General features: G+C 39.0%; 1 protein-coding gene across 1 annotated transcript in view; it reads left to right on the top strand.

The window, feature by feature from the left end:
- The window catches only part of dph6 (diphthamine biosynthesis 6), a 192125-nt gene that overhangs the window by 51850 nt on the left and 113285 nt on the right, over positions 1–26990 (top strand). Inside the window, exon 3 of the mRNA XM_088313914.1 lies at positions 5217–5317. The gene's annotated coding sequence lies outside the window, so the exon portion shown is untranslated. The remainder of the gene's footprint in view (positions 1–5216; positions 5318–26990) is intronic.

The raw sequence follows: 26990 nt of genomic DNA, 5'->3' as shown, positions 1-26990 counted from the left end.
TGCACCTGCCTGGTCACTGCAACCGCAACCCTCACAATTTGATCCCGATGCAAGTGGACTGTAACCACACCAAATGAAATAAACTCACTATTTTTTGTCTAACTTACTGACTAATTCACTAGCTGACTAAGTTGTCCACTCTCTAAATTAATCACGGTGGTCGGGTGGTCCGCTCGATGGCCTCATAGTGCAGAGGTCGTGGGATAGATTCCGGCTTTGACCTTCCTGAATGGAATTTGCATGTTTTCCCCGTGGCTGCTTGGGTTTCCTCCGGGTGCTCCGGTTTCCTCCCACATTCCCATAAAACATACATGGTAGGTTGATTGAACACTCTAAATTGCCCCCAGGTGTGTGTGTGTGTGTGAGCGCGGATGGTTGTTTGTCTGTGTGTGCCCTGCGATTGGCTGGCAACCCGTTCAGGGTGTGCACCAAAGACAGCGGGACACCTGCGACCCTTGTGAGGAGAAGCGGCTCGGACAATGGATGGAAAAATTGCTCACTAACTCATCAACTAGCTGGTTACCCGAATGACACCACGACGTGGTCACCGAACGTTTATAGCTCACAGAGAGCCTCAACTTCCCGCCATCCTCGTTTGCCTTTCCAATCCGATGAACTCATTCCCTTTTCCTTCCTGCTGCTCATTGTCTTCTCCTCCCGCCCGTTAAAAGTATAAAGCCTGGTGAGGGTACTTTTTATCTGCCACCTCGCTGTCTTTCCTTCCATCATAATAACCGAGTCAATCTTTTGTTCACAAGCCGTCAAACAATGCAAGTGTGTAATTCAGTCACCTGTTCATAACTTGCAGGGCGCCAGACTCGAGCGAGTCGCCTTTGCGGAGGAGCCAATGACAACTATGGGAGACTTTTCACGAGCACGTCGCGCCTTTCTTGACAGCTTTTTGTTTACACTTTCATTACATGCACACTATATTATCTGATACGTACATGCTGAGTCCAATCTGGCTGTCCCGTGCCACACCGGGCACCGGAGAGCGGGCTTATATTACAGCGCATGAATCATGGCGAAATGAAATGCGCTCCAGTTGCTTTCAGGTGTTTTCAATTCATGGTGCAGGTCCGCCGACACAGATATGGGGGGATACAAAAAAAAAAAAAAGCATTACATGGAATCATTTTAGGAACGATCCCATTTTGTCGGCTATTTATTTATTTTTTTTAAACAGACACTTTTATCTATTAAAGACTTTTTAACAGGTAAAGATGGCACAAATTGTTTTCTTGTCGCTTGGGGTGGGCGTAACGGAAAATAATTGAGAAGCACTGGTTTGCGTCGGTCAAGCAAGCGGACACTAGAATTTGCAGTAATTCCACAATTTTCCATTTACTCAACTGCAAATATTGTTTCTGAGAAGTACTTGTTACACAAAAGGTACATGTAATAAACATAATTAAAAATGTGCTTAATGTTCTTTTCTGAGAATAAATTCATAGTATTGTGAGAAAAAAACGTGTAATTACAAGTTAATGCACATTTAATAACATGCACGGTTAATAATCATTTTTCAAGAATAAAATAGTTTTCACTTCATAATGTTCCAAGGAAAATGTCATTTCATAAACCTCAAGGAACAGCGCAACTTTTTTCATGAGGTTAAACTTTGTCGTAACATTTTTTTGATGAAAAAATATTTTTGTCATATTACTCCATCACTCGTAACTTTATTCTTACAAATGATTGACTCCCCCCTCACACCACAAAAATGCATATTTTTAAGCAACATTCTCACTTTGTTAGAATTATTATTGGTGTGAAAAAAACAATTTGAATTGTAAATTTTGAATTAACTGAACCGAAGCGAATTTTTATTTTTCAAAATGTACCGTCCTTGAATCGTACTGCACGCCATATGTGGAATATCGAGACACATATCGAATCGTTTTGAAGGAAAGTTGCACACCTGTGCTCGTAAATAAAATGTAATCATTATTTTTCAACTTGAATTAATCTCTGAGCCAAGTTTTGGTAGGTGCTGCTGTTTTGGTTATCTCAGGGGTATGCGTTGATTTCCCTTGAATGGATGACGCACCCAACAATTAGATATTTAATTTTCGCGGTACGAACATACGATACACACGAAGGAATAAAGCCGAGTCTGTCTAAGTTGATTTACGCATTTCATTTTTCCGGTGTCGGTTGAAGCGGGATTGACTTTCTCCGTCTCCTCTTTATTGCGGTCCGTGTTCCATTGACGTCTCAATTGTAAAAAATGATATCCCATCGCCTGTCCTCCCGAGATCAAATCAATTTTTCCAGTGTTGGATGTCTGTCGCTGGCGCGGAATCCATTCTGGTCAATCCAAGCCGGCCGAAGCATTTAACTTGCACATTAACAAGTCCACAGACAGTTGCTCTCAAGTGAGCAGATGCATCAAGTTTGAATGCTCCGAAAGCCACAGAAAGATTTGTCGCTCGCGTCACTTGACACTTATGACTTGTGGCTTTTAAACCCGCTGCGATGAATGTCAACGTTGTGATTTGTCTTGAGTGCTTTGTGGCGTTATTAGCTGGTTGGATACGTAGGAAGTGCATCCATCAGCAGTTTGGGGCCGCTTGCCGAAAAACAAAATTGCCTCTTCCTTCCTTCCAACTTTGACCTTGATGCAACCAGTGACAACTGATAAGCACATCTGGATATGTGAGGATGTCCCCGTGTCTTCCTTCTAACGCAGCACGTTCGCAAAAACTCTACTGTTTTGCAACGAAAGCCTGACTGACTTTTTTTAAACGCCCACCTCAGGGAAATTGCCGTCAAACTTGTGCTTATCTGTGCCGCTCGTTCGCAACTTTCATTGCGACGTGACTTCCTCAGAGGACAATGTCCCTTTTCGGCGCAACTCAGTTCCTGCAGTTGACGTTTATAAGTCTGACCTGCCCCCTAGTGGCAGGTTTCAGCGTGATCATTGCCAATGAGGCAATGACGATTTTGTTACTGACGTTTTCCGAGATGAATGCAAATTGAGAAACGACTACAGTCAAAGACACAAATACAAAAATGAAAAATCATTTTTGTCAAGATTTAAAAAATATTATATTGTTGTTTATTTTTAAAGGGGGCAACGCCCATTTGTAGTGGGAAACGCTTATTGGCTGTGCATCCTCATTTTTTTTCAGAATGTTTGGCTTACTTTCCCTCAATGAATATATAACGGGTGGGTGGCACGGTGGCAGAGTTGCAGGGTTCGATCCCGGCTCCGGTCTTTCCTGTGTGGAGTTGACATGTTCTCCCCGCGCATGCGTGGGTTTTCTCCGGGTATTCCGATTTCCTCCCACATTCCAAAAACATGCATCTTAGGTTGATCGGATACTCTCAACTGCCTCCTGGTGTGATTGTGAGCATGAACGGTTCTTCGTCTTTGTGTGCCTTGCGTTGGCTGGCGACCAGTCCAGGGTGCACTCCGCCGACCCAAGACCGCTGAGGTAGGCTTCAGCGACCCTCGTGAGGAGAAGCGACTCAGATAATGGATTAATGGTTGAATATATAACGGCCATAAATTTTCCACAAACCAACAACCGTACGTGTCAGTTATAAGCGGGTCATTGGTCAGACACTTCAGCACGTTCGTAAAATGAGGCGACAGTCAAATCTTGCTAGCAGATTTAAAACTGCATCCTCCACCTTTAAAAAACCCTAACTGATGAATCGCTTGTACTTTTGCGAGCAACTCAAGACAAACGCGACGGCCGGTCGTATCCTAATTAACTTGTAAGACTGCTCACTTACAAATCCGAGTACCGCTTGTAGCGCGGCATCAAAAAAATGAGGTCAGATTTGCAAAGGATGCATGCGATAAATCCTTTGGTTGCGTTATCTTTCCATCTCTGTGGTACCTCCGTGTAAAAGCCAGTAATTGCTCGCGCCGTGGCCTCAAAGTGTTTCGTTTCAAGGGGCTTGTGTGTTTGTACGCACACAATTGCAAGCAGTTCTGTTTTGATATGACAAGTGTCCGGGCAATTAGATAAACCCGCGTCCTGTTAAAGCCTTACGTTCTCTCTATTCTTTCTTTCAAAGTGGAAGCCCCTGCAAAGTTTGCTTCGACAAAGAGACCGCCACGCTCTTTGCATTCGTCGCTCGTTCTGTTGAAAGCGTTGAAATTGTTACCAGCGCTCTGTGATGAAAATAAAAACATCGGGTTGGCGCAAGGAATTGGAAGTTCTGAAGCACTGGCGTGACGGGCTGTGACGAGGCACTCCGGAAGTGGTAGCGGCTGACGCCATTAGTGCTCCGAGCAGCGGGGGGGGGGACTTAGAATATCGTCGTTCTCGTCGCCGAGCAGAGCGACTGTGATTCGATCTAGGAAATTTGGTCAAAAGGAAAAGCTCACCGTAGCGTTAATATGGAAAATTTGGGCTTTGAGTTATTTTCCTGCCTCAATTTTATCTTTGTAAGCAAAAAGTGTGTCTTCAACTGGAGTATTAGGTCCATCGTGAAAATGCAAAAAAATGTCGGCATTTGCTCTCATCTTTGAAAATTTGGCTTTTGAGAGTGTGATTTTTTTTTTTCCTCATTTGTTTGTTTCATTTTAAAATTCCAATTTATTCTGCTAGGCTTATGACATCACATGAATTTATTATTATTATTATTATATGTATTTTTTTTACATTATTTTTGTAGTTTTGAACCAAGAGTTAGCAGGAATGACTGTCAGGTTTGATGACAATAAGTCAGGTAATCATTGAGTGAGACATGTGACGCGTTTTAAGAAAACAAGAATTATTATAGAACAAGGTTATTATCGTTGATTAAAACTAATAAAATGACAAATTGAAAAATTACAAAAACATTTTCGGCAAGAAATTAAACAAAATTGCAAATGCTTTGAAAAAAAGAAACTTATGGAAACTACATTTTCCCTTTAGAAAAATAAAAATAACAATATTGAATTTAATATGATCACAAAAATGTCCCTTATTTTTTTCTTTGTCGGTTTTTTATATGAGCTTGCGAGATTTATTTTCAAATGCATTTAATTTGTAAAGAAAAAACAAAACTAAAACTAAGCAGTTTCAAAATAAATCTAAAGCAAAAAAAATAATAAAAATTAAACCAACTAACATAGGCGCTCTAAAAACAGCTAAATTAAAAAAAAAAAAGTCAAAACAACAAACAACTATGATGACAAATCCAAAATAATAATAAAATGGTTGAAAATGACTTCAAGACGTAATGTCTCCGTCCTCTTTTTTTTTTTCCAGGTCCAGACAAGACAGCGTTATGCTTTGAGGTGCGCTAACAAAGGAGCTAACGCTTCAGGCCCCGCGCGAGGACAATGACACGTTGCCCATCAGACGCGACGGTAGGACCCGGCCGGGCCTTCGATAACGACCTCGTACTTCTCACTCACGCGTGTTTGGAGACGTGCGCTGGCTTTGTACCTTTGCGCTATTATTGGTCCTCGGTTGTGGCCCGCAGCCATTCGTAGCAGCTCAAGTTGTGGCTGCAGATCAGATGCGAAAGAGGACTCTTCAAAAGCTTCAAAGTGAAGCTCCCTCAGAGCGCCGTGTAAATTAGTCTGCTTACATATGCACGAGCTCTCCGTGCCCACGGGTCATACGATAGTCCAAGGACAAACGGTGACGTTGCTTTTTCTCCAAAAACAAACATTTCTCTTGAAAATAAGAGAATTTTTCTTGTTCAATTATTATTATTATATTTTTTTTCCCCACACGATGACCTTTTTTTCTTTCTTTTGTAATTATTTCTTTTTTTTTGCTAACAAGATTTTCTCTTTGTTTTGCTTTTTTTGCTGAAAAACATTTTTGTGATTATGATTTATTTTTGGAAAAAAGTATTTTCTCTCTTTTACGTATTACTTTTTTCTCACAATTACTTTTTTTCTTATGAATTATTTAAAAAAAATACTTAATTCCTGTCACGTCATTATTATTGTATTTATTTTTACATTTTTTCCCCTTTTCTCTTTGGGGGAATAAAAACACATTTTGGGCATTTACATTTTTTTTTTTAAGGAATTGTCCTATTTAGGTCAGATTTTGACAATTTCTCATTAGATTACATTTGTCTTCACAAAACCATATTTTTGGAGTTTACACATTTTTCCCAAAAAGACTAATTCAAACTTTCTTGTTAATGTCTGACTTTTTGTCAGATTACCTTTTTTTTCACAAAATAATAGGACTTCATTCTTGTTAATTATGACTTCCTCCCAAAAAAGGTTCATGACTCTTTGGAAAAAAATAGGCCTTTATTATTTTTTTAATATGACTTTTTAATGAACATTTTCTTTTTTTTTTGTAAATTAGTATTTTTTTCCTTCAAACCTAAAAACACAAATTATTCCAAAATCTGATGGGAGAAACATTTGCGTTAAGATTCACTCTTATTAGACATTTCCTGAATGTTTTTTCTTGCCAGCTCGCAATTTGTAAGATAATTTACTTTTAGCATGTGAACCAAAACACACAACCAAACAAATCTTACAAGTCAGCACTTTGTCTTTTTTTTTTTTTTACTGTGTTGTGAGCAAAAATGTGCCCTATAAATCAGACATATACTGAACTAGAGGCTCAGCTCTTCCGTTGGCTTCTCAATACAGCAGTAATATTAGTCGTTCTTCGCAGAGGATAAAGAATAGATGCCTGTGAGTATTTATAGTTTTACATAGATATTATATGTTGACGTGTTATTTTTTATGAGAAAAGCACTTGGCTTATTTATTTTTTTTCAATGTTTCACTCCCTGTTAAAATGCTGGTGGTTATGAATAGCACTTTATTACATTTGTTTGTTCTTGATTTAGCGTGGTCGTAGAAAGACTTAAACTCGTGAAGTGCCACTGTATCTCTAGAAATTCTATCTTCCTTTTCTCATTTCCACGCCTATCTGTCATTGGCGCATCGCTCTGATCAGAACGGAAGTGATCTCCGGACACGTTTTTATTGATCGTTTTCCGGCCGTGCTGTCAAAAGGTATCTGCGCCAAATAAGCGAGCTTGTTGTCCATTCCGCAGCGGTGGCCGGCTGATCTGTCAAGCAGGCTGTCTTCTAAAGGGCATTCCTCATCTATCCTGACAGTAATGCTGGAGGTCAACAACAAACAAGTCCATCATGGCATCCCCCAAAAAAAAAAAAAAACGTAGAGCACAGCGTTCGATTGCTGCCGAGGTGACCTTGGATTTTCTTCCAGGGAGGGAAAAAAAAAAATCATGAAAAAGCTGACAGACAAATACTTGAATGCAATTGACAATGTTGGTCGTCAGCCTTGAAATTTTGAATGATCAAATGATTTTTTATGACAACACAAAGACAAAAAAAAACATGCATTGTGCTCATTGGTTTGTCTCGTTTGACGCTATAAATTTGGATTCTATAAATTTCATAGAACTTGAGGTCACCAACATGGTGCCCACGGTCACAAGGTTGCCACCAAATGAGCCTGTTCTAATAATAGCTCAGCAGTGTTGGGACAATGTGATTTCCTAGGACGGAATTCAGCATTTGAGATTTATAGAAATAAAGCGTGGCATTATGTATTTTGGTCAGATTAGCTGGCACCTTATTAAATCACGATTGATAATGATTGCAAAATATCATTAGAATGATTATTTTCTTCACACTTTTTCTTTTTCTTTTTTGAAAAGTAATCAAAAAATACTTATGGTACTTGTAATTTCTCAAATTTGTGAATTACTTCTTGTATGATCGGAACTTTATTTTCAAAAACAAAAACACACATTTGTGGATTTTTGTTGTCAATATTTAAAATTTGTTTTGGGGTACAGCCCTTGTAGAAAACGCTTATTATTCATGTATTACTATTTTATTACTTATTATTGTTAAAATGCGGTGTATCCGTGTTTTGTTTTTTTTTTTGGAATTGTGGGAGTTAAAAAAACATCCATTTCATTTATTTACTTTTTTTCTGAATGTTTTTATAGCGGCTGACAATTATATGTTGATCTTTGCAATTCGCGGGCGGGCCTGACAACTAACCCTTCTTGATTAGATTTAAGATTCCGTTTTATTTCTCATACATATACAACATTTTTCTCGTAACACTGACATTTTTATTCTTGTAAATTAAGAAGTCTTTTACTAAAACAAAATAACTTTTTTCAAATTCCCTTTTTCCTCCACAAAATGCATCTCTTTGCAATACTGCAACGTTTATCGTAGAATTGTCACTTTTTTCTCACAAATGTTGGACTTTTTCTTCAAAATGTTCCACTTTTTGGAAATGTCGCCTACGTTTTTGTCTTAAGTTGTCTTAACAATTTCTTTATGGAAAAAAAATGCTTTGCATCTTGTGGCATTTTTAGGAAATTTCAAACAATGAATTACTAATTTTTTGTATTCACTTGTTGTTGAGTGATACGTTCTTGGAACATAAAGGCTTCTTCTTTTAAAATTCTTGGAAGATTTTTTTTTCTTGAGGAAAATTTTTTTTTGCAGATTAGATTAGAACGGTATTCCACTTTTGTTATTTGATGGTGACTCATTTCGAACCCGCGCGCTCATTCGCAATGCTAGTTACACAAACGTCACATCTATATTTAACATTGTTTCGAATAAACTTCACTTCCGTTCCCATAAACAGCAAACAAAAATCCTCAAGCGACACAAACACCCCCCTGAAGTGTCACGTATTGCTAGCATAACGCGGGCGCGCGTACGCGCAAGCCGATTGTTTACGGGAGGGCCTTCTGAGAGACGAGTTTCGTGCCCGAGCGGAACGCGGCGAACCGTTGAACCCTCGAACCTTGAAATGCAGATCTGAGGCCCGCCGAGGAGCGATGACAGCTGTCATAGAGCTGCTGTGATGAAGCAAAACCAAAAAAAAAAAAAAAAGAGAGAGAAGAGAGTGCGAAGAGAGGGCGAAAAAAGAGAAGAAGCAGCAACTTTTGTGACGACGCAGGAGGATTGTTCTTGCATTTTTTTTTTTTTTGTTCATGATTGTGCTAGTCAGCATAAAAAGGTGGCGGATTGAGGACGAAATAAAATGCTGCGAGTGACCACTTGAAACGTGGAGGCTGCGCTGTGGGGGATTCTGCCTCCTTTGTTTAGATGCTAATATGCTGCTGTGATAGCAATATTGGAGGAAGGGGGTCCTCCTCTGCCTTTGATACCCATTACCCACCCCTCCTGTATCTTTTTTTTTTTTTTTTTTTACTAGCCTGGCATAACAATAAGATAATCCCTGGGAGGGTACATTTATTTCGTATTTTTTGTCTCCATCCACTGACCTCAAGGCACCGAGCGCCCATCAACTTGAGCCTAATGGCACCTCAGTAATCAGACGGCCTTGTGCATACCGACTCTGTTGTTGTCCAAAGGAGCAATAATCTCCTCTTAATTCATATTTAATGTAACGGCGAGATTATTGGATTGTCCTGCAGACGCCTTTTTCTCATTGTAATTTAGTAGAATTCCAGACCACCCCCCCCAAAAAAAAAAAAAACAACAAAACAAGGTACGAAGGAGAAAATGCCCATTTTCGGGTTTACTTGAATTTCATTTTAGTAATGACTGCAATGAAAATGAGAAGCCTTAAGTGCTTTCATTTTATAGTTTCATACACTAACAACTATACGTTGTAGCGTTTAATGAGCTCCAATACATGAGCTACAAAGCTAACTATCGACGCGATTCTTGTTCATGTTAACGAGTGAGTTCCGACTTGTCCTTTTCCTGAAAAAAAAAAAAAAAAAACACAAACTCACAGTTCAACAAATAAAAAAAGCAAATTTGATCAAAAATACTTAATAGTAAATGGAGTGCCCTCATGTAGCTGTTTAGCGACATCATATTCACTTTTGTCAAACATATCATGTAGCCGCTGACTCCTGATGTAGCATTTCAGTTCGTGGAAAGGTTTTCTTTTTCAGTTTAAAAAAATCTGACTTAACCGTCAGCGTCCTGCGGTGTGCCCTGGCCAACACCAGAACTCAGAATGTTGTTTCTCACCGTTGTGTTGTACTAGCATTTAGCCACGTCCTAGCTAGTGCTAAGCTAATCCGTCTCTCAGAGCTAGCCTGCGTCCACCTTTGGAAACTCTGTTTTTTTTTTTTTTTTTTTTTTTTGTTTGTTTGTTTTTTGCTAGGATGTCATGAGAGGCCAGCAGCATTAGCCTAGCTAGCATAGCGAGGCGTGAAGCAGCCAAATATTCCTGTTGCAAGGACAGCATTATCTGGCCATATATTGTCATTACTTTTGCTTATTTTTTTTTTGGTCTATTGTTATGTTTGTTATTGTTGCTCTATTTATTTATTTTTTTTACAGTTATTAGATTTTAGCTTTTTTTTTTTAATTACTTTTATTTATTGTATTTAGTTTTTGTTGATTTACTTTTACTCCTCTAACTAATATATTTATGCTAGTTTTTGCTTCCTTGTTTGCCTTTTTGAATAAGTGTTTTTACAATTGTACATTTTTTTGTTTGCTCAACAAATTGAATTTATGAAGATATACTCAATAATTGAGTTGTTTATTTTGTTCTCTGGGCCATTATGCACCCACAAACACCACAAACAGCCTCTCGTGAATTTAACACGGAGACCTTCACTTTTTGTATGCTCGCCTACTAAATTTCCCCGTTGGTTGCGGCTGAGCCGTTGCCATAATAAGTGACCCGCTCGTATCCTCGGTGTCCTCGGTCACTGTGTAAAACGAGCCCCCATTGCACCCCCTTGAACTAGAGGTCATAGATCAGGGTCCCCATACGAGCCAGCACGCACGGTGTGTTCATGTGTTCATGTGTGTGTGGGCAAAGTCACGTGAGACTGCAGACAGGAAATGGACAGGAGGGGATCAAAATGAGTGATGGGGGTGGCGTAGTTGAGGGGGGGTGGCGGGGGGGAGAAAGAAAACAGCAAAGTAAGAGCAAGGACCTTCTCCAGTTTCATTTTAATAGCGGCGGGCCATTTTTCTCCCTTTACGCTAAGCACAGAGCTGACCATTATAGGGCCTCTCTGCAGAATGTGTCAAGCTGCTGCTATTAAAAACACTATTTGCACTGTCAGCTCCTATGAGCCAAATCTATGACCCCCCCCCCCCCTAACCCCCCCACCACCATCCTCTATTTTTTTTTTTTCATCCGAACTTTGAGGCCACAATAACTATCATCCGTTAAAGGCGGCGGGCCCATTACGCTTGGCCCGTTCGCACCGGCTTGCATTAAGCTAATATTATCTATTCCCAGTGTGCCCCCCCCTCCTCCCGACACCCCCCCCCCACTTTCCCCCTTCCTCGTAGTCGCCCATCAATTATTAATATCTCTTCGCTCGCGGCTAATGTTTTGCTCTGCATTATTTAAGGCCAGCTTCATTTATCAATAAACATAAATGTTGAACAAAGAAATGCTGATGAGCGTGAATAATAAAAAAAAAAAAAAAACTAGTTTATGAGTTGATTTGGAAAAAGGGAGGTGATTTATGGAGCTGATATTCATCGGGAATAAGAGTGTTGTAAAGACCGAGGAGAGGAGCGAGGCGGGCGGATGGGGGGGGGGGGCGTGATAGGGGACACACACAAGGAAGGGGTCAGCTTGTTTGCAGTCGGGATAATGTTGCGAAAGGGAACTTGAGCACTTTTAATATGATTTGTTTAATGCAGTGGCGCCTCGACTTATGAGTTGAAGTCATTTCTCGCCCGCTGAAGTGAATGCAAATGCAATTGATCCGTTCCAGGCCCCCCCCAAAAACATATTTTTAAGAAGAAAACTCAAAGTATTATACTTTATAAAAATGTAGAGTAATAAAGGTTATTAGAATGTAAAGAATTAAACAGCTTATGCATCATTGTTTCATGCTTTTAATTCAATGGCCGTGCTTCGGCTAACTAAGGCCAGTGTAATACATGTAGGCAGGGGGAGGATGGGGGGGTTGGTTGTTTACAGATGGATAGTTCCCAATCGGAAACCAGGCATCAGCGGAGAAATCATAATATAGATGCCCCCGCTGAGTTAGTAGACTTGTCTCTTGATTTTTGGAATGACTCAGAGGGATCGATTGCACGCTCTAGTCATATTTATGAATGAAATATGATGACACACAGCAGAGCTCAGTATCTAAATTTTTTTGCCTCGATTAAATCCACCAAAATGTTACACCACATGCGCCACAACTTGGACCTGCTCAAAGTCTTTCAGCTGTCAGAAGCACACAAATGTAAATGATGAATTAAACTAAAATTGATTGAATGAATCTTCTGTTAAGAAAACTACATTAAATTAGAATTATAGTGATGTTGTTTTCAGTTAATATCAAACATAAGAGTTTTCAGGGCTCTTTTTGAAAGTGTGTATTTGGTCAAATAGTCATTTTTGGAATTGAAGTTTCCTTTACTTTTTTATACAACTCTTAGTGGCTTGACAAATACTCCATTAATTTAAAATTTAAAAAAACTAAAACTAATACCGAAATAATAAAAACAAAACTAAAATGAAGCTTTTTTTAAAAAATAATAAATAAATAAATAAATACTGCTAAAAAAAATAATAATAAAAATTACTCTAAAAAGAATTAAAACTAGGGTAATTTAAAAAACCCAAATCCAAATGAAATACAAACTCCTGTACCTATAAAAAAAAAAAAAAAATCAAAAACGATTATAACCCTGCTGGGCCTTGTTCACCACGGAATGCTTGGAATTCCTCATAGCCGAGAGGACCGGGGTAAATATAGCTTCTGACATCTACTGTAAGCTACTGTGGAATTTAGGTGAGACAAAAGGAGAAGATGGCGTGCAGTGTGGGTGGCATAGCACCACCTCCAGCGAAATAATAACAGCCAAGTTATTGTCCTTCAATCTGAATGGACAGATTAGGACGCACGGTGCACAAAGAATGGCGGTCTGCAATCGCCGCGATACGACGACATTTATAGTGACACCCGAGGGGTGCGTTCCCTCGTACCTAAAGATCCAAACGTGACTGTCGAGCAGAACCCCCTCGTAAAGGCGCTTAAGTTGGCCGCTCGTGACAAAGCGCCAAATGAGTGGTTTGCGGTGAGCGATTTTCACAGTTAATTCACCTGCTGATTTGATTTGATTTTTTTTCCGTATTGTTTTTTTTAACATTCTGGATGGGTTTTTTTTTATATACTATTCACATGTGCTGGGAAAAAAAAATATGTATATATATACATATATACACGTATATATATATATATATATATATATATATATATATATATATATATATATATATATATATATATATAAACTAAAATTCTTGTAAGATTGGAATGCAAGCTGCCGATTCCCTTGCCATGTTTTCAAAACATGGACCATTACCAGCGGGGGGGGGGTCAAGGACTCTGGGATTAGTGCCTGATTTGTTCTGGCCCGTTCCGATTAGGGCTGGGGTGGGGGGAAGACACTTTGAATGTGGAACATTATCACTCACGAAGTGATTTTTGCGGGAACTCGATCTGTGGCGCGTTGAAAGCCGCATCCTCACCTGTTAGCAGCGCACCTTCTCGTCTGCGGGGTCACCGGGTGGTTGCCACCCAGGAGGACGGAATGTAATATGGAGGATGGTGTGTGTAGTGTGTAGGATTCATTTGCTGTGTAATTACAGGGTGTCCTCTCATTTTTTAGCAGCTGACTATTCAAACAGGTGCTGGGGAGATGTGCTCAAACATGGTTTGCTTAGGTCTAAACCGTGTTTGTCTTTGTATCAATTTTCAAACATTAGCACCTTTCAATTCTAAGGACGTACAAAAGTTGTATTCGTTTGAATTGCGGCAAAACTTTTGCCACCTTTTCAAGAGCAAACAACTTTAATTTGGGACTCATTACTGGTTTAATGCATTTAATCGTTTCCCACTTGAGTAAACATGTAGACCGGGTGTGGGCAAACTACGGCCCGGGGGCCACATGCGGCCCGTTAAACGTTTTAATCCGGCCCGCCGAACTTGAAAGAAATTAGATGAATACACCTTGTTAATTTTTTATTTTCTAAATACTGTGTTTTTCAAAGACAGATATATTGTTGTAATGCTTTTGTTCACTTTCATTTAAAATTTAATGCTTTTTTTTTTCTCCGATGAGGTGAGGTTACCAAAACACTCCATCCATCAGCTCCTGGTCCGGTCCCCTCTGTCAAATTTTAGAACCCATTGTGGCCCACCAATCAAAAGTTTGCCCACCCCTGATGTAGACACTAAGTTAGCTTTTTACACAAGCCACTAGCTAGAAACTTACGTTTTTAGAAATGACTTTAATTTATATCTTCTGTGACTGGTGCTGTGCATCTGACTTCACCTGTTCGTGATTTTTGACAAGGTCGTAGAGTGATATGGATGTTAGCTTTCAACAATAGCCACCAACTGTCTTGTTTCTCTTGCTAGCTGCTCACTTTCTATGAACAAAATTGCCTACTTGGATTTTCTGTGACTGGTGTCATACATTTGAGTCACTTCTGTGTGTTCTCTTTGACAAGAAGGAGCATTGAGTGAAGATGTAGACTGCAAGGTTAGCATCTCACACTAATTTGCTAATTTGCTCGCTGGAAATGAACATAGGACCTTCTGTAACTTGTGTCGGCAATTTGAGTCACATCTGTTGTGCGGTTTCACCAAAAGGAGTACTGCGAGATGTAGATTGCTAAATTAGCCGCTAGCTAACTAAGTAGTTAACTGACTGCGTTTTGTGAATGAACAACTTTGAAATGGTTCTTTGATTTGAGTCTAATCTGGCTTTGCTGTTTGACAAGATGACGTGAAAATGTGGACTATGTGAGCTACTAGCTAGCCATTAACAGGCTCGCTGCCAATATTATTTGTGAAAAAATACTTTTTTTTGCGTCTACTGTTGTCATACTCTTGAGCCATATTGGATCTGTTTGTACTTTTTTACCAGAAGGAACACTGAGTAAAAATGTCGAGTGCTAGATTAGCTTCTCATGCGAGCCTGAGACTGGCTAGCCGTATTTAAATCCTCTTCACTGATAATCGGATCTGAAAGTATTTTACAACCAATTCATGGGTATGAACTTGAATCCCATTCTCTATTTATTCACTTGCGCATTTGTAATGTAAATTCTTGACTAATTAAATCAAACCTCGAGGCCCGTGTCAGAAAACAATTTCCCAGGGTTGTTCAGTTAAAAAGAAAAAATGCATTGATCAAATAACACGTGAATTATTATTATTGACTCTTGGTCTTTTTTTAACGGCTCTTCTACGGACTACGTAATCCCAGGGGTGTCAAACTCATTTTTGTGGACGGGCCACATCATAGTTCTGGTTTCCCTCAGAGGGCCGTTATGACTGTGAACCCATAAAAATGTATCTTACGTTATCACATACACACAATAAATTAATGGAAAGCCAGTTTTGAAATCAGAAGCGCGTCAGAAATTTATTTTAAAAAGGGAGGATTGGTAACAAATAAATGGTAATATCTCATATCTCAATGTTGTTAAAAGTGAAGAAAATGTGCTAGAAACAGGAAGTTGACACATGATTTTCCCTTCGTGGGCCACATAAAGTTAGGTTGAGGGCCAGATCTGGCCCCCGGGCCTTGGGTTTGACACCTGTGGTCTATCCGGTCATAATTGTGCTTCAGGGCTATTTCATAACATACTTTGACATGTTTTTTTTTTTTGTGTGTTCTATGTGCATTTAGAATGAGTATTTAAAAAAGCAACGTGTATTCCGAATAATCAGTTTGTACCCAATATTATAATTCTAACAGATTTTGTTAAAAATTGCTCGTCACATATTCACGAACAATATCCATTTCTTAACTAATGTGTATGCGTGAGAGACTAATACGTGGGATTTTGTCTATGGGGAAATACAATACTGCACTGATCTATTGGACACAACGAAGCAGCCCTCTCCCAAGGCACTATGCGATGTATATCGTGTCGATGTGTGCGTGTGTGAGGGTTCAAATGCCAGAAAAAAAGATAAATCTATCTCATTAATTCTTTCTTCTCCCGGGCTGAGTGTTCTTTCTGAGGGAATTCCGACTGTAGAAGTTGTTGTGGATGGTCACTTTGTGCGTCATTACCGGTACTAAGAGGAAGAATAGTGATTATGAGTTTTTGCATTATAGTTTTTACTGGTTTTATGACGATAATAAGGATGAGAAATACAGTTGTGTTGATAAATGATAAAGTGGTCTCTTTGAAGCTATGCATTAGAATTGAATGTGAAACCTTTTTTCAAATCTATTTGAGTCTGATTGAAATGGAATTATCGGGGTTTTTTTATTGGTTCAGATTAGCAGTGGGATGAGGGTTTGCATCACTGAGGCGAAAAAGTTACTCAATACACAACGCAACAATACATTCACTCAAATGATTCACTCAAATTACAATTGAATGTAATATAATAACCGTAAATCCAATTACAATTTGATATGATATGATGACTCCATTTAAAATGTAAAGCGATTTATTCGTATTAATATTCACGCAAAAATCTGCATTTCACACGTAGGCCTTCAGTGAAGTCGTACTTAGTCCGACTTGAATAAATCTCCCTCATAATGCCGTTATTTATGACACCACGGCTGGACAAATAATATACAGAAACACACACAATACTGAGTGAGTGTTGGACGACCTAACTTCTCTTGAAAGGTCCGTCTTGAAAATTACCTCGCAAGTGTATCTGCAATTAAATCCACACTTTTCCCTCCTTCGGCCATTGTGGTTTAAAAAAAGCAAAAATATATTTTAGCTTTTCCAACGGTCGCCAGTTACGTCTTCCAGGTGTGTTGATTCCGCATAGCGCTGCCCCCACACGAGTGAGTATCCAATCACAAGACGCGTTCATCACCTTCAAAGGTAAGGCCAGCGAAAAGGCTCACTGTAACCAACTCGTGATCTGATTGGCTATCGCAACTGTCCATCAACTCTGAAAGCTCATTGGCTTTGACCAAACAGATGCCCACACGATTGTCTCTTAAGGCCTCGGACTAACAGTGCGTGCTACCGATATTGTGAAATCTGCCTGGCAACACAAGCTAGCTGAATTCTGATTGGATAAAAACTCTCACATAAAATACTACACCAGGATATAAAGTGACATTAATGTGAAGCATATGATATTTTTTTTGTTGTTGCTTACGTTAGGCCAGCACAGAAGGTCTTGACCGCCCACCACTGAATAATTATATGTAGTGGAGTATTGCAGTGAAATGCTTCACGGCAAATCTGCTCTTTCTTCGGACTGGGAGAGTGTTTTTTTTTTTTTTGTTTTTTTTTTGGGGGGGGGGACTCGCTCAATTGTTGTCCTGTGCAATTACATTTATAAAATATGACTTGAACGCCATATAAAAGTTTCTATGATCTCCATCCATACAGATCAAACTTGCATTCATTCCACGCCATCTCCACTCTAATAAAGGATTGATGATGTGAAACGTCCCTGTCGTTTGGCAATGTACTGTAGATGCCATTGATTTTTTTTTAGTCTAAAATTACATTGATCCCCCCCCCCCTTGCCCCCCTTCCATATGAGATGGCCAAGGAGTCCATAAAAGAGATAAAGAGGTCATAACCATTTTACCAGCCTGTAGTCTCCCTCACAAAGATTTAGGAGGCCGTGAAAGGCTGATGGTTAAAAATAAGGCTTGTTGAGTACGCTGCAAAAGGGATAGAAACATGCGCCTGTAAAATAACTGTCAATACATTTGGTCCGTTTTTCACAGGGAGGTTGTATTGAAATGTTTTATTTCTCTCAAGGAGCATTGCAGAGAATAAAATTAGTTTAGACTCACCGGGGCTGAAACCCAAGTTGATTGCAAATTCAATTAGAAGTGCATTCCTCTCCTCATTTTAAAGGTTGCCGGACATTTGATACACCTGAAGCCGAATGATTTCCCTATGGATGAGGACACTAAATGTCAAGTTTGGGCCTTAAATGTTTGTTTACCCTTTTGCAAAGTTCTCCGGGGATTCCCTCGTGGACCATTCGGTTTCCAACGCGGTCACTAGTTTAGCTGTTTTTGGCCTCCACTCACTAGGAAAATGAATTTGAGGGTGTAGGTTGAGCTATAGCAACGTTTAGAATTTAGAAAATGTCACCTTTATTCGGCGTGAGGAAAAAAATTCCCATTGGACATAACAGTGATGACCTCACATTCATCTTAACAACAAACAAATGCAATTCTTTCATGGTAGGATTTTCATCTGGATTATTTTTTTTCTTTTTCACCATGACTCGCGAGTTCCTTCCATGACCATGGTTGTAACTCAAATCACTCGTATTTCAAATCAGCTTTTCCCACTGAAATGCATGAATTGCTTTCATTAAAAAATGTGTGAAATATATATTAAAAAAAATGTTTTTTTTACATCACTCGATATTACTATACAATACAACTTTATTTAAATAGTGCATTTCGCAACAGCTGGAGCTGTTCCAAAAAGTTTCCCAGATTACATTGTATAAAAATTAGTGATTAATTTTTTTAAATTAATTAATCGCAAAAAAATCCATGATTAATTACAATCACATTTTTCAATTATGGTTTTTTGTGACACTTGTAACAGATATATTGGAATTAATGCAAAATCACTGTCACAAATCTGTCTTTGAGTCTTGAATACGATCTGAGTTAAAAAAAAAAGTAAATTAATCTCCTGTGTATTAATTTAATATTCACAGCCCTAGTAAAAATATTAAAATAACCCATAATATAATAAAACACGGATATAACATTGTCTTATTTTCAGAGAACATAAATACAAAAAATATATGCATAAAAACATTTATATACGGCTATGCTATATTTTTTTAGCCATTATTGCGCTAACAGACTTTCATAAGATAACGTAATTTTGTTGTTTGTTTGTTTTTTTTTTGCTTAGATAACTATTTTAGTTTTACGGTACACTTCCACTGGTAATGGCAGTACACAGCCTTAAGCAAGCATACTTTGCCTCTTTTTTGAGGTAATGATTGCCAAAATTCACGCTGCATGATCAAGAATGGCAAACTAGACATCATGGTGAGGAAAACGCTCTCTCCCAAATCAGTTAATCGTATTTGATCGACGAATGCCAACTTCTCGAAGCACCTCCTGTATGAGATCTAATTGGTCCATGTTGTGTTGTTGACAGGATAAACATGGTTACTAATTCATCTCCTCACCTTTCCACCTCGGGTGCCCTCGGGCCTCGACAAGAGCGGAAGAGGTGAAGTTAGATTTCAAACCTGTCAATGTTTCAATTCACCTGTCAGGATGACGACGGACGTGCAAGAGCTTGTTTGCCCTTCCAGTCATCTTGAGCTGAGGTGCACGATCATGAAGACCAACCCCCACAGTATCTCTTGCAAAGTTTTCCTCGCTCGTCTAAGCGTAGAGGGAAAGGATGAAGGTCCAACTCTCAAGAAGTCCTGTACTGCAGAGGACCCCAACCACCGGTCCACGGGCAACTTTGGGCCGGGCCGCGGTGGGCTGCACAGATGAAAGGAAAAAAAAAACTTGCAGTACTTCCAGTTTATTTATTATTCGAGGCTAAAAAAATCTTATTTTGAAAAGTGACAGGCTTCTCTCCGTTACATCCATCTAGGATGGATTTGTGATCAGTAGTGCAACGGATCATATTTGACCACCACGGTTCGAGCCGGGCGCGATCCACAGGGAAATTATGAGCGATCACATTAAGGCAACATGATTAGTCCACAATCGCGATAATAGCAGCAGAAGAAGTTGAAACCTCACATGGATCACGCACGTCGCATGTATGGGAGCATTTTGGCAACTTGAGGTGAAATGAGTCCTCAATTTAACCAGAAAGGATCTTTATTTCTGTCTCTTGTCCCACATCGTCACTTCAGACAGACATGTTAGTGAAGCGACAAAAATTCTCAACAAACACCCCGCCTCCGCAATGGTAAACTTAAAAAATAAAGCTTATCAAATAATACATTGAGTCATCGATGCTAATGCAAAAACCGGATTAGACTTTTACTTTGAAGTTGCCTCTCGTGGTGTCGTAACGGCTAACTTGACTTTTGTTTCGGACCTTTTGGCTTGCGTTATCGTAGTTTTACCTGACATAACGTAGTTGCCAGCAACCTCAACACCATCGCCATTCCGAAATCATATTTGGTCGCTAATTTAGGACGCTAACAAACCGCTAATTAATTACGCTGTCATTGCGTTAGTGACTACTACTGGCTCGCAGTTAGCTGTTAGCATTAGCAAAAAGTGCCAGCTCCCCATGCCCCTCAGCAAAGTTATGACCTGTATAAACCGGTCCGTGGCGAAAAAAAGGTTGGCGACCACTACTGTATTTCCTCAAATAGTGACCCAAACTCTGGTTTGTCATCCTCTTAAAATTGCACACCTAACTTAGAAAAAAGAAAATCATGAATGGTAACTGTATAAACACTGAAAAGTGCCTTTTTGGTCTCTCAGTGGTGTGAGTGATTCCGACTTCATCTTCATCAGTTTGTTTCTTGACTTTTCCTCGTCCTTTAATTTTTTTCTAAATCCACTCAATTGTCCCTTCCGTTAATAGATGCCACCATTTGCACAAGCACTTACTCAAACACCGTTTATTTGGTCTTCTGATCACTGCACATCAAGAAGCGATGATTTGTATATTTGGTGAGCGCCACAAAAGAGACAGGAAATAAGATATAGTGTGACGGGATGAGTGGGATCCTGTAAGAAATGGGGAGGAAAAAAATGAATCAATGATTGCCTTTTACACATTACAGATGCGCGAGATCAACACATGGAGGTCAAGAAGAGGATTTCAAAGCCAGTTGTTGACATTCATCTCCGGCAAATCCGCATCGTCGCGTCAGATAATACCTCCAAAATGCAGCGAGATCAATCCGTCTGCGTGCGGTCGGAGCTTTAAAGTTTCTTTCTGTACTTATTCGAGTCATTTGTCAAGAAGTTACAAGACGTCTTGGCGGCGGTCTGTAAGGATATTAACTGCAGAACGCATGACAACGTGCCTTGTGATGAATTTGGGAGCCATTTTGCAACCAATGCCTCAACAATAGAAAATGTGTATGCGGATTTATCATGCACCACTTTGAGGAACTCACCATCCGGAGTTCCAGTTATTTACAATCACTCACCTTTATTCTCGTTGAAACATAAGGGGAATAAATTTATGACTCACTTTGCTCACTGCCTTTTATTCTGTTCATCTTTTACTTACTGCTGTATTGTCGTAGAAAAGTTGTTTTGCGATCTGTGGTCATTATAACATTGGTGAAACGAAGTCAACCTTGGTTTTTTTTTTCGATTTTTTTTTTTTTTTGGCGTCAATATTATGCTCGCGCAGGCTAGAGTTAGGCCGAGAAAATAAAGAAAAGACAGAAGGGACGTGACATGACAGCTGTCATTTGGGCCTTGTCTGTCCATCTGTGCAGACTCAGTCAGTTCATGGAGCCCGGAGTTCAAAGTCAACATGGTGAAGCTGCGTTTAGGCGTTACGCTGCACACAAATGGGGAAAGGAGTGAAATCAACTCCTCAGTGCAAATGCTTTGAAATCAGGTTAAAATTTTTTATTTTTCTAAAAGCTTTGATTAAGGCCCTCGAAACAATTTCATGATTTTTTTCTTTTAAATGTTTGAGAAACACACTTCTTTTTCTTAGATTTACTTTTATATGTTTTTTTTTAAGTTTTCCGTTGTGTTTAAATGTTGTCAACAGACATTTTAGTAATTTTCTAAGTTACTTTAGTTTTCTGTTTTGCTTTTGAATGTTGTTAAGTGTTGTTTGAAAATTGGCGCTGACCTGTGATAAAAAAAAAAAAAAAAACCACGTCCAATTTTGTAATTGTTTTTAATTTCCACGTCAACGGGATGTCTGTAACTCAGAAACACAATTTATGTAAAAGTAAAAAAAATCTGAAAAAAACTGTAAAGTAAAAAAAAAAACAGCAGCAGAAATAGAAGTTTCTCAAAACTAGGTGAGGCCACATAAGAGTGCTTTAACGAAAAATAAAACTGCTTTGACGACGACTAAACCACATCATCCGATTTCCCAATTTTCATCCGTAAACAATAAATTGTTCATCCCTAGTGGGGTGTGTGAAGTCTCCTGAATTGTAAAGAAATGTGAAAAGAGTGGACTTTTGCTTGACTTGATGCTCACTGAACTGAAGTCACATGAGATTTCCTCATTTGCACAACAGCAGCACCACCACCAAGTGTTTTTTTTGTGACTTTCCGGCCCCGACTATTACCTGACTTTTTGTTGTCAGGTATCCTCCCTCGCGTGTCATATATGATGGACTCATATGTTGCAGAAATGAACTATGACTAAGGGGCGGAGTCTACGTCACCGCTCGCTCTCGAAAACCTCCACAAGGGAACTTGGGCATAAAAAAATGCTTTGTGTTAGTCGACCCTCCTCCTTTTTTCTCTCCCTGTCATCCTTTGATCACGTCAGGCCTCTTGTTCTGCTCAGCCCTCCCGGGCCTGACGCCACACACTCGCCGCTATCACCTTCAAGCCCGCTCCGCCCCAACGTCGGAAAGAGCCCCGGTCAGGTGACAAGGGCCGCCGGAAATCTAAGCTTTAGAACGGTGTTTTGCATAATATATTCACCTGGAAAACTAAATGAACGCAATAATAAAATACAGGAAGCATAAATGCTGAAGGTCTAAATTGAAGCAATTATTGATTTATTTTATTTTGTTAAAGAAAATATATTAATAATTTTATTATTATTAACATACGTGCGTGGGTCACATTTGAACTTGGACTTTCAGAAAACAAGAAAAAAAACACAACAAATTCAAGAAGAGTCCAGTTGCCTCTTTTCAACGGATGACCTCTAACTGAGGAACTACACAAACAAAAAAAAGAAAAAAAAAACTTTTTAGTAAGCTCATTCGTATTTTTTAATTGATGCAAAGATTTTTAATTGACTGCAAAGAACAAGAATGAAACTAACAACTGTAAAGAGTATAAAAACACGTATTTTGTTTTTAAAAAGAACATTCTGAACTGTATTTATAGTTTGTATGTTACTTCAAAAATAAAGATGTATTCAAAAGTAATAAGTGTGTAAAAAATAGAGAGAAATGAAAATAATATATACGACTACTAGTAGCACTGATAACAATCACAATAAGAACACTTCAAGTAAGTTGGCAAAAAATAAATAAAGATAAAGATAATATCCAATAAGATGTGTGCAGAAAGCATTTTTTGTGACATAAAAGTATATTTACTCAAATGATATGTTTAAAGTATGTAAGTGAATAACACAAACTAAAAGTCATAGCATCAAAGCAAAGAATTGAGAAATATATAAGTTAAAATTTTTGGAGTTTAAAAAATTAAAATAAACCAAGGTCATGAACGTAAAAAAAATGCCACAAAAGTACAAAAAAAAAAAATAGAAAATTCAAAAGCTCCTATCATATCAAATTTAAAGAAAACTATTTCCATTTCACTTGGGGAAAAAAAAAAAATCATTAAAATGTATTTATTTTTTAAAAATCATAAAATTCTGTTAAAAAGATATAGCTACATAAACAAGGCAACACAATCTTTTTGTAGTTGAAATAAAATGCTATTACTATGACTACTAATAATAAAAATCCAAATAAAAGTACTACAAACAGAAAAAAAAAACATTGAAAAAATGTGATTTTTTTTCCTTCCTTCTTGCGGCACTTGTTAATCTCACATGTTCTCACATGTTGCATTCACTGACCCTCACCTTGGCTCTGCAAAACTATGAGCCTTTATTTTTTTCATAATAAAATGATTTCCACGAGAGCCCAGAGCAAATGGCCTCATATTGGGGGATGTCATCATCCCAAACACCGCCCTCACCTTCTGTGTATTTGCTGTGTTGCTGGCCCGCTTTTAAAAGCCCCTAAACTCTGTCAATAGTATGGATGGAATCCGTTAGCATCCGCCTTGCTGTCAGTGGGCGGCGGAGGCCTCTGATCCAATCGGCACGGCGGTCGGCCAGTCCGCTCCATTGATAAAGTGTCACGGACTCCGGCGCTTTGATTAGCCCTTCGACTAATGCCATGCTAAGCAGAAACATTACTCTGCCTAGCAGGGAGGATGAGGGGCGAGCGAGCGAGGGAGAGAAAGAGAGAAAATGTACTCTACAGGGAAATTAAGCAATGCGGATGAAATGGCGAAGCGAGGAACTTGTTGGATAAATTAACAACGCAATTACATTACATGACACGGCAGCAAGATGGATGAGGAAAACTTGGCCGCTGTTATGTTCTGTTTTCCAAATTGCAATTTATTTGAGGGCTCTAATGGATGCTGTATTAAAACATCTCGGGCCGCGGTCAGATTTCATTGTGTGTCACCTCCAGGTGATTGATGAGCCTCTCCTCCACGCCCCTTGACCCACCCCCCCACCCTCTGCTCACCACATACACACGCCACTTTACTCCAGCGTTTCCCTCCAGGCTGCACTCACAACACATTTATTGGGAATTCCAAACACAAGGGTCCAAACATATTACACTGATATGTTTATTACTTCTTTAACGCCATCTGTTTTTAAACAAAAGCAGCTTTGGAAATCAAATTCTCATTCCCCATTGAAATGAATGGAAATGCCATTAATCCATTCCAGCCACCCTAAAGACCTCCCGAATTATTTTGTAAGCTTTTTGGTAGCATTCTGAAATATTGCAATTTATAAAATACAATTATATGTGAGTGATTTTAAACAATAATAACTGCAATTTCTCCCCCCCTCAGTATTGCAATTGCGATTTAATGAGTAATAATTTTCAGAAGTAAACAATGACAGATGTATACAATAATAAGCGGTAGTTGTTCACGTGGAAGAATTATGTTTATGAAATAAACACTTGAAATAAGTTTGCTGATCAGCTGAATAGGGATCATTTTAAGTGAGAAAATGTTGTCTTTATTTATTTATTTAGCAAACGGATAACCGAGCAGTTTGAGAGAGAGATTTGATGACCACAAAAGAAAACCGTTGCAACTATACTGCAATATTTTTTATTATTATTTTTGCGTAAGATAACAATATACATTATGCCTGTATGTATTTTTTTTGTCTGTCTGCATGTGTTGTTTAAAAATGTGTAACTACTGCAAAATCAATGCTAATTTTGTTAGCGTGTCAATGGGTTTCTAATTATGTGTTAGCATTATGCTAGCAGACTTTCAAAAGGCAAAGTTTTGTATAATTTTCTTTGTTTTATGTTTGCGTTAACAATAAATGCACATTTTGATTTTTTTGCCGAAATGTTACTACTGTGTTAATTAATTTAGCTTAACGTAATCTAAGTATGTATTTAAAGGTGTGCGTATGTCTTCACAGAAGACGATTCGATACAATTTTCGATACAATTCAAGCACAGTTCCATGTGAAGGTGGAACGATTCGATTCGGTTTGATTCTGTGGGATTACGATTGATTACGATATGGTGCGGGTCAGTTCGAGAAGATACGATGTAATGATTTTTATTCGCATTTATTTACATATTTACTTCAGTTAGTAGTTGCCCTGATATTTTTTCAAAAACTACCCATAGTAAGATATGTATAAAAACATTCACCTTCAATGGAAAATTGACATTCCAGAAATATATTTACAAATGAATGCCTGGTTGAAAGAACCCGACAAAAAACCTTTGCCTTCCTAATACTTTAGGAATGCGCCGAACAATCGATTATCAATTAACGACCTCGTAAATCGTGATCCACTTTCTGTTTTTTCTTCCGTTTGTTCCACTCGCAAAGATAACGGCGGCTATCCCTCGCCATTGCGACTGTTTGCATAGCTGGAGAAAATGCATTAGCGTGTCGGCACATCTGGAAGTCATCGGCGGCTCAGTTACGGCGCTATCGTCGCGGCTTTACATCAGCGTTCCTAATGACTCACAGCGCGAGGGGGAAGAAGCACATGCTATCTGCTTTGAACTGGCCAGCTTTCCCTCGGATGGCAACCCAATCCTTGACGGGCCCTTTCGTCATATCCACCTCCCATTCCCTCTCCGAGAGGTTAACGACATTCCGCCGGATGACATCAGCGAGTGCGCTTCCAAGCCACAAGGCCATAAACAGCTTTGTTTTTGTTTTGTTTTTTCATTTTCTTTGCAGGTTTGTTTCAGATGTGAGCAAATGGATTCTTAATGAATGAGGCGCACCGACGAGACACATATTTCACTCAGCGGAAATGGCGGTAATGCAGTCGGCCTCGATTTCGATTCTGGGTGGCGGCATGAAAGTTCAAAACAAACACGTGAAAAGCGTTTGAACTCGGTCGCATCCTCGACGTCAACAACCAACTTTCCGACCGTAGCCAAGCATAAATATAATCGTATTATAATTCTCAATGAGCGGCCGTATTCACGCGAGCATCTGGCTAAATGATATCATGTCGGAAATTTGGGTGAACGGCCATATTCAGACAAGATGATGAATGAGGAAAACTTGGTGTGTGAGGACTTGCCTTCTTATTCCCAATGTGTGAATGGCATGGTTATTATTATTTCAAGGAAGCTCATTCATATGCGGAACCACGAATGTCCACATGACTCCCCTTCTTTTGTGTGATGCAAAATGGTCGCGTCATTTATGTGTTTACGCTAGTCCCAACAGTTTTCTCTTTGGCGAGGTTGCAGAAATTTGCCTTGATTTTCCACTCCGAGTGACGGCTCCAAGGAGTTCCTTTTGGCTATTTGGAGAGGTTGTCTAAACAAAGTTGGGGGCTTGTAAAATAGCCACGGTTATCTCGACATCACCCAGATAACGGCTGAGGAAGACCACCTGCTCTGGAAACTTCCCAAGTCTCGTACGAAATCTCAAGACACTTTGGACATCTTAATAGAGCTTATTTGGTACCGGTACAAAGTGCGATGTTTTAACAGGTTTGCGTGACAATAATTTATTTTGGACTTAAAAAATACGCACTGAGTAATTCCAAACCAGCGGAACAAGATTTATGCATAATACCAAAACTATATGCATGTGATGTGCAGGCATTGTTTTTGTCAGCTTGGTATCGCCATTCTACTGTAGAATCTGTGACTGAATGCGTGTGACTTTAAAAGGTGTG

This window comes from Idiotropiscis lumnitzeri, chromosome 1 (assembly GCF_059441095.1).
Source record: "Idiotropiscis lumnitzeri isolate Australia: NSW breed Sydney's pygmy pipehorse chromosome 1, RoL_Ilum_1.0, whole genome shotgun sequence".
In the NCBI taxonomy this organism is placed as follows: domain Eukaryota; kingdom Metazoa; phylum Chordata; class Actinopteri; order Syngnathiformes; family Syngnathidae; genus Idiotropiscis; species Idiotropiscis lumnitzeri.
Note: the sequence above shows the minus strand (reverse complement) of the source record. Positions and strands in the feature narration are given on the sequence as shown.